Raw genomic sequence first — 9,495 nt, forward strand, 5'->3', positions numbered from 1 at the left:
TCAGGGAATGATCATGATTAATAAAGTGCACTAAGACCATGATAGCCACTTAATGTTGTGTTCTTTCTCTTGTCATGAGTTCAAGATGATTGAAGGCAGTCATCGGCTCCTCAGGTCACCCCAAAGCTTGACTTTTGGCAGTCAGATGACTATTGAGTGTTACAACCCCCAGAGCCCCAAACTTGGACACCTTCAAAATATTTACTGTTTGCAAACAAAACAACAAAACATTATGACACCAAAACAACATTTAATAATCCAACAACTCATAACAGGGCCACACACTGTGAAAACATTGTTGTGTTAAATTGCTGTGCATAAAGTGTAATAGGCTGCTAATAACTGGATAAATTACCATAGCTGAAACTAAGATTTACCTCATGAAGTGAACATATTAGTGAACAAAGTATACAAATTGAACTGAACAAAACATTAAATGTGGAACTTTTTTACAACTTAAACTGATCGGCCGGTTCCCATGTGTCATCCCATGTCTTGCCGCTGCCAGGATAGGAAAGACAGAGACATAAACACAGGAAATAAAGATCAGAGGCTAAAATTTCTTCTGACATATCAAGAAATTTCATGTCTATAATTTCCTTAGTAAACCTGTCTTTCACATTAATAATTAAGCTCTAGTAGTGAATTTCAAATGAGATAGCAACCACTGGATCACAGCATAAATCTTTTGTCGATAGTTCAACATACCGGTTCATGGTCGCTTACGGAGCACTTACCATTGTGAGCATGGTGCCCACCCCACTTTCACTTCTTCTCTGCCCTGGAAGGCAAGCAATAAGAAAAAGGGTGCAATTTGTTAAGAGAAAGGTGTTTTCTTTCATAGACAGAGCCATAACACATATGTGCACTTTTAAGTAGCTAAGTATTATGTAGAAATTCTTTATCTATTCAAATAATTTCTCAAGAACATAGACATCACAGCATAAAGTAGAATCTTTTTAAAAATATGACTTCAATATAAATTTAGCCCTCAGTAAACATGACATACTATATGTAAGCCCAGGACTGGAGGCTTATGCAGAGGGTGACTGATATTTCACAGACCATTTTTGGTACCAGCTACAGAGTATCAATGATGATAGTAAAGATGTCTGTGCAGAAACTGAATACTACAAGAAAGCAGACACCCAGCCATAGACTGTTCACCCTGCTGCCATGTAGTATAAAATATAGAAGTATCCACTGCTGTAGCACCAGACTATAAAATATGTTCTTTGCTCAGACTGTAATACTCCTCAAACTTCACAATGGTTTGGTATTAGAAACCATAAACTGAATATCAAATTAATTTCCTTTTGCAACACATTGTTACAGAGTGGCCAATAAATACAACCCAGAACCTTGCTTTTACATTGTATTTCACAATGAAGCCAAACATAACAAAGGAGAACATACTTACATTTACCAGGCTTCGATTGGACAACACCCTCATACTTAAACACCCTCTGCTTCCTACGTCTTAGGCATTCTAAAAATAGAGAAAGAAGAATCTTATGGGGCTAGCCTAGCAATTTGAGAAGAACTATATGCCTACATAATAATATAAAGGGATATCTAACCTTTCTTTTTCTTTGCTTTTCTTTGTTTTGGTGGGAGGACAGGGCACAAAGATGACACAGGATATGGGGGAGACTGAGACATGGGAGAGGATGAAGGAAGGTGAGACAATGTGGAGGCCAGAGGAGGAAGAGAGGGAAGGGGGCATGGAGGACGAGAAGAGGTGGAGGTTGGTGAAGGATTAGTAGAGAGGGGAAACGGAGGATGAGAAGAGGTGGAGGCTGGTGGAGGATGAGTAGAGAGGGGAAACTGAGGATGAGAAGAGGTGGAGGTTGGTGGAGGATAAGAAGAGAGGGGAAATGAAGGGGGAAAAGAGGTGGAGGTTTGTGGAGAATGAGTAGAGAGAGGAAACGGAGGAAGAGAATAGGTGGAGGCTGGGGGAGGATCAGAAGAGAGGGGGAACAGAGGATGAGAAGAGGTGGAGGCTGGGGAATCATCAGAAGTGGTGGAGAGTGGTGGATGATGAGAGGAGAGGGGGAACGGAGGAGGGTAAGAGGAGAGGGGGGATGGAAGTTCAGTTGGCAGGCAGGATGTTGAAGGTTCAGAGGGGACAGAGGATGTAGGGTGACAGTTAGAAAGAGAAGAAGGTGAGGTATTTGGGATGAGGTGCAGGATGATTTCTTCCTCATCTCCTCCTGACTGTAGTGTCACAGGCTGAGCTGCTGGACAGCTGCTGTCCTCAGGGGGCCAAGGAACTGCTGCCGGTGGGCTGGTGACACTTGGGGAAGACAATCCTGCAAAAATGGAGAAAAAAATGTAAATATTCTCCTGTCACACCATTTTCATTCCTATGTTAAGGATAAAAACTAATTGTACCTGCATTCTGCATCATGAACTATTAGCTGCAGTCACATTAAACTTGTTGAGACAGATAATCCATCCCAGTGTGTGCTCATACTACATCCTTAGTTTATAAGACAGAGAGATGAAAAATCATGCAACCACACTGAGATGAACCATTGCACATTTTTGTGATACTAATCATCTGAATTTTGACTGGGAGTAAGTCTGAACACATGGTAAATGATCTGAGATTATTAACAGCATTGGCATCACTCAGGTATGGGCGTATCATTATCACGGTGTCCACTCAGATAACATGCTTGCCTGACATCTTTTGTTTCAGGCAACAGCAAAAGTTGTTCTCTCTAAAATGGCTTAGAAGTAAAGAGGTTGCAATGTAGCAATGAGCTAGATGTAAAGCCAGGGGTCTGTCTTTCTCACTTTTTGACACTGATTTATTCATCTTGAGAACCACTCCTCCAATCAACACCAAACTTGGCTGATTTCTTGCTTAGAACCTTAAGAACTTTCAATTTTCAGACAGTTTGAGTAAAATAATATGAGATGTGTAAACATTTTCATTATTTAAAAAAATGTGTTAGTGACTGAGTTCTGAATTCACTATAGGTTGCAGTGCAGCAATAATCTGTCATAATTCAGAGGATGACATAGTGAAGTTTCAGGTATGGAGAACATTCAAGTGACTTAGTATTTAATGACACATGTAGTATCACCAGCATTCATTTAACACAACTTATGAAATAGCTAAAATTGAACTGAAAAATAAGCTCTGATTGCATGTGACAAGCTTCTTAAAGTTTTCACGATATCTCCCTTTGATTTTTACAAGGTAATCTGGTTGAGCTGCAGTGACCATTACCAGGGCATGAGAAACTAGACAAGCACATTGTTAATGGGCGCTGTCTATGCCCAGATGGATCCCATTATACGGACGTCCGCTGCACGATTTTGGATCTAAATATCTCCCGAAACACTGCTTGGATCAGGAAAGCCTTCTTGGTGAGTATTTTGTTCTACTTCATTCTATAAACAATGTAAAAGCTGTATGAACTGAACTTATCCTTTGACGGCGCTCTCTCTTCCCCCCGGTTCAAAGCATGTTGCTAGATGTGATACATTCACGGACCGTCGGAAATTTGAAAATCTGACGAGAACACCACTTTTTTCATGTAGGACAAAATCTACAGAAAATCAACCGTTTGCTCTAGCTCAATTCTGTAAAAAACAGGTAATTTTACACTCTCTACTGCATCAAACAAGTCCTGAATTATCGAAAAAGGTCTTGTATTTAAATCTAAAGAATTATATGAAAATTTGCTTCCATCTTCCTGGTGTCATGTTTCAGCTTGGGGCTGCTCTGCACCAATCAGTAACAGTTTGTGTGTTCAGAGCATGTGAAACTGAAAATACTTCACTTTTCTTTGATCCAAGACTTGAATAAAGTGTTTTGTACATAGTTCCTCACAGTTTTTAGCCTTTAGCCCTGGTTCTCTTGACCTCATAGAAGTATAGAAGTTCATATTGCAGTGAAAATGGAGTCCACATCGAGTAAAAATGTGAACAGTAGCAAAAAACGTCCTAAAAATCAAATCAGCTTATCTTAGGTGCAGGACTGTGTAGATTTTGTAAAGATAGAACCATAATACTTTTTTCATTTGTTCCTTATGCCTCAGTGTACCTAAAAATGTGTTGTATATATTCCCAACTTATTTTTAAATGTCTTTTAATGTAATTTTAATGTCCTGGAATTCAAATTCTTTATTTTGGGACCTTAAGCAGATATGAGATTAAAATGCGATTAATTAGATTAATTAATTACAAATCCTGTAATTAATTAGATTAATTTTTTTAATCGCCTGACAGCACTAATTTTATCTAATACAGAAACTTAGACCCCAGCACAGTGATGTGGGACTGTTAAGCTCTAGCTTGCCATTTGTGCGCATTATGGAGCGTTCCACCTCCTTTTACAAACCACCACCAAAAAGTGAAAGTGTTGTTACCATGAGCATACTAAAGAACTGTAATGGAGTCAATTAAGTAGTCAACTGAGAAAACATTTCTTCTGCCCTCAAGGGCAGTGGCTGGATCCTGTCTGAGGCGTAATAGATGGTATTAACCACATACAGTATTTTAGCTCCAAATTGTTTCATCAAAAGGGATTAGAATGAGGATTATGATTAGCATTAGCAGTTAACGTGAAACACGCTAGTTCCAGTTAAATGAATAACTACATGATCACCTCATAACAGCCAAGCTTTTTGAAAATATGAAAATAAAATTGAAAATATAAATATGAAACTAAAAATGTGAATATGAAATTGTTGCTAGGCACCTGTTGGCTATGGCTGCCTTTTGAAGCAGCTCTCTCTTCTTTGTCCGATTCTTGTAATTGTTTTGTCTCTTTTTCGTCATCTTTGTATTTGGAGTGGCTCTTTACTTTATCTGGTTCATTGTTGGTCATGGACACCAAACTTTTTGTGGCTTCAGTGATATTTTTACTACTTTTTCTCCTGTGTTTGTCTGGAGATCCTACATGTAACCATGGCTGCATTGTTTACATGTGAAATCAGCTGTTAGCAGCCCGTAGCATGTCAATGCTAACTGGTGTAAAGCTTGATGATTTCCCTCAAGGTGAGGAGGAGGAGGTGAGGACAACATGCTGGTTCTCCGGTGTGAGCTCGGAGGTGACAACGTGGACCTGTCCTTCCATCCATTGTTGTTGGGAATGTGGGATTTATCTGGGATCTAACGTGGGATGGACGAGCTAGCCATGCTGGCCCAGCGGCAGAGGGGCTGCCAGAGGGCAGAGTGGCATCGTGCTGTTCACGGACGTGGCTGACAGAGCAAACACCGGACGCCACCGCCACATTGGAGAAGCCTTACCTGCTGTGAGCAGACAGGATCTAGGAGACAGAGACTGAACAGACTGCTGGGGAGGCTCAGTCCTGGACCCTGTGGAGGTGGAGGCTGGCTGACTGGACAATGATGGACAAGCTGTCATCATCTATTTTCTTATGGACCTTTTTGCACTTTCTATACACTTTATTATTTTTGTTTTCTTGATTGCTGCTGTGACTTCAATTTCGTTGTACTTGTTACAATGACAATAAAGTTCAATTCTATTCTTTTCTAAATATTTTGATCATTCTTACATTATGTCATTACGTGAATATGTATGCAGCATATAGATCAATGATTAAAATTACATGCACCACACAAGACTGATAGACAAATTAGATAATTATATAATGTATGAGAAACTAATCCCCTTGTGAAATCAAAGTGACTACAACTTACAGATATCTGGGCCGACTTTACTGTCCTGCATGCGTTTCGATTTTTCTTTACAGAAGACGACCAGGTGGAGTCTTTGAGCTCAGCCTGTTTTTTTTTTTTTTTAATTTTTAATTTTCTGGCAGAGGACAAAGGCACTGAGTGCAGCTTCTGCACTGCAGTGCATTTGGGGCCTGGCAGGAGGGGCAACACTTGATTTTTGGCTTCGTCATTCTGAAAAAGAAAGTGAACATTGGATTATTTATGATACTATGTATGCTGTCACATGATATATGTATCAATTTGGATATGCAATTTGCAAACAGACAAATATAGCACAGAGCAACATTTTATGCAAACACAATATTTCTATTGCAATATGATTTTAGATAACAAATTGTCAATACTTGAAAAAATGTACAATCATTAAAAAGTGTATCAACCTCCAGTGCTTTAAAACTGATGACTACATTCAGGTTCAATACACATTCAAACACCAATAAAGACTGAAGGTTTGTACAGTCAAAGTTGACATCATTCTGTGAATAAGGGCCAATGTGTGCTGTCACAGGTAAACACTTATGTTAAAAACATGATTTACATGTCAAGGACAGCTCATAGAGCAAGCAGTGAGGGTGTGTTTTCTACAAAAATCTGGTTTGTATGCAACGGTATATGTAACAATAGTAGTTAAGTTCAGTGCAGTATGAAATATCTATTTTGCAGGATGTGAACTTATCATTACGCAGCTGAAATAAATTAAACCAGTGCGATTTGAGTTGACTTTGATAGCGCTACCTTCACCCCACGTTAAGCTAATTTGAGCTGCTACTACGTTGTTTATACAGATGAGTTAGCAACGAAAAAAGAAATGTTGCAGAGAAAGTTCTCTTTAAATTTCTCTCTCTCTTCCAGAAAATGGTCCAACAAGACATATTATTTTTTTTGTTATGTCTGTTTTGTTATCGACATTAAAATGATCGGGAGAGTTTACAACTTACCTGGCTTTTGTGTGATCAATAAACAATTCTTGACATGAATAACGCAGCATTAACTGGCAGGATCCTTGAACACTACGACTCCCAAAGGGCATTGCGTCTTACGCATCCAATCACCAAGCTTGAGACTGACTCACCAAACTTTTGGCGGACTGAAGCTAAGTGCAGATATTTTTTTAACAGCGTTTCAATAATTAGTCGCGTTTAATCACTTCACTTCAAATATATCTGACAAAATCTTTGAAATGCTTCCATTTTTGATTGGTTTAAAAAAGATTTGGTGAAGCAAAGCTTTTGGGCGTCGTCACTATGGAAACAACCCACGGGATTGTGGGTAGTGTAGTATCTTCGGCCATCCAAAAGTGAGATCGAATTCATTATTTCTCAAAATCGAAAGGAACATAAAGACAACTGATGGACTTAAACATTGACACATCTTATTGAGCAATTAACAATGACAAATATGTGTTTTTTTTTGTAGAGAAATATCGCGTATAACATAGTAAAATAGCGACGAACGTGAAAACTGTCAGACAGGAGAGTTCTTCCGGATGTTCGTTCCCCCGTTAACCAATTGGATGTAAGCTCACAGCGTCTTAAAACGCCGCAGTCGGTTTACATTGGAGTAAACTGAAGACCCGCAGCGTCTCATGAGGACGCAGAGGGAGAACTTTTGCGTCAGCTTCTGACGGCAAAGGGCCCTGACCAAGCGTCGGTTTTTGACACGCTGGGAGTGAGACTGTGTTGGCTAGACACTCTTGAAGCAGTTTGTGGGGTTGCCCTGCTCTCTCACTCAACTCTGCTTTGGACTGAGCAGGAGCTCACTTTGTGAGCTTCACTTCATGTGATTATCAGCTGATCAGATCATTATAGTGATCACCAAGAAGCACTGCTGTTTTGCCTAACGTGGCTTCGCCTTACGCCGCCTGGTATTACTGGACTTTGCTTTGCTTTATATGTTCTGCCTTGACTCGGCTGGGCCATGGTACACCTGGGTTTGGCTGCCTGAGTCATATGTGTATCCTGCCCAGAACCAAACTTAATTGTCGTTGAGCCTGCTGAGTCTGGGCCTTACTTGTGCTCTCTCAGCCGAACTTTACTTGGCTCAGAATAACTGGGCCTATTTGTTTTAAGTGTGTGAAAGTGAGTTAATTAATTTGATTTGGATTTCTTCTTTTGGATTTTGGTTCAGCACTGATTTGAGTCATTTTGTTTCGGTCTCCTTTTCTTCCTGGTTTGATATTTCCTTTTTCCCCTTTTGGTTTATTCACTCATTTCCTTGTGCCTTAATTCTTTTGTTGTCATATTAGAATTTTGGACACAGTTATTTCTTTTGGTTTGTTTCTTTTGTGAATAACAGTTATTTCTGAGGGTTGGTTTGGGTACCCCAAGGGTAATGTGGTATTGACTGTTTATTTGTGGTAAAGTAATTTTGGTTCAGTTATCTGTTTTCTGTTATTTCTTTATTATCCAGTGTAGTAGTTGTGTTCAGGCTACTTTAGCAGTTACCTTTGGTGGCCTTAAATGTATTTTTGATTTATTTGTGGGTTAGTTGGGTTTTTGGTTTGTGTTAATTGAATTAATTTTCTCTCCCTCTCCTTATAGGACTGGAGTCTGGTGGTGGTGGTCCTGGGTTCCTGGTGGTGGTGTTCCCCCTCCTCGTGTGTGATGTGGTTCTTCTTGAGTTTTTGCACAGTTCAGTGTGTGTTTTTCACAAGTTACTGGGTGTTCCCTTCCCCGTCACATCCCAATCCAGCCCACTGGTGAGCCCAGTCCTGCCAGGTCCCCTTTTTCCATTGTTTTCTTGTCTTTTGGAGTGTTTGGGTGCTTTTTATGAATTAAACCTTTTAATCTGTTCTTGTTTAAAAAAGAAAGTATCTGTGGACTTTCTAATGTGAACCACGTCTCTGGTTCCTCTTTATGGACTGACCCGTGTGCCTATCATCAGTGAAAGTGAACCCTTTCCCTGGGTGCAAGTCCAAGGGTGGCGTTGCCTGGCTCTATTATCAAAAGTAAATTAAGGGAAACTCAGACCCCGTCCACTCTAGAGAGAGTGTGTGTGTGCTTGTTTAGGCTGGTTTCTTTCACCTCCTCCACTCGCCACATTTTGACAACAGAGCTTTGCAACTTCTATATAACTGGTTGATTGTTCCTTACTTGACCTACTGTGTTGATATATGAGGAAGTGCAAGTTAAACTTCCATCCTGCCAAACTTCATTTTACAAAAAAGAGCAATAAGGAATATTAACAGAAGTCCATACAGAGCTCCCTTAAACCCCAGTATTCATTAAGTTACAGTTGCTGAAGCTTAATAATAGATTTTAACATGCTACAATTTATGCAAAAAGCTAATAAAAAGCTCTGACCATCAAACATTCAGTACACATTTATAAAGGGAGAAAGCATTACAAGTTAAAAGGATTAGAAATATTTAAAAAATCAAGATCCAGAACCACGCTAAAGGAGCACAGTATTACAGTTAAAGGTTTCTCTTTATGGAACAACCAGGACAGGGACTCTAAGGAAACCAAATCATTCAGTATCTTCACAATACATGCATAAACAAATACAGGGATGAAAGATATTCTTAAACCTTCAACTTAAAATAAATAAATAAATAAGTCAATAAATAGGAATAAAACCACCAAAATATTTACTGACAACCATGATACGATTTTTTTTGTTGGGTTTTCCTTTTGTTTGATGTAAATTTGCATTTAAGTTGTGAATTGCTTTGCCTGTCTTCTTTCTGCAAAAAAGAATGAAGGCAAAGCTGAAAGGCATGCTGGAAGACAGTATTTTTGTTTTTATCTGATCATGTGTTTAGCATTGAATGAA

Source organism: Halichoeres trimaculatus, unplaced genomic scaffold (assembly GCF_033239565.1).
Source record: "Halichoeres trimaculatus isolate MK-OKI-2021-1 unplaced genomic scaffold, fHalTri1.1 fHalTri1_scaffold_43, whole genome shotgun sequence".
Taxonomy (NCBI): domain Eukaryota; kingdom Metazoa; phylum Chordata; class Actinopteri; order Labriformes; family Labridae; genus Halichoeres; species Halichoeres trimaculatus.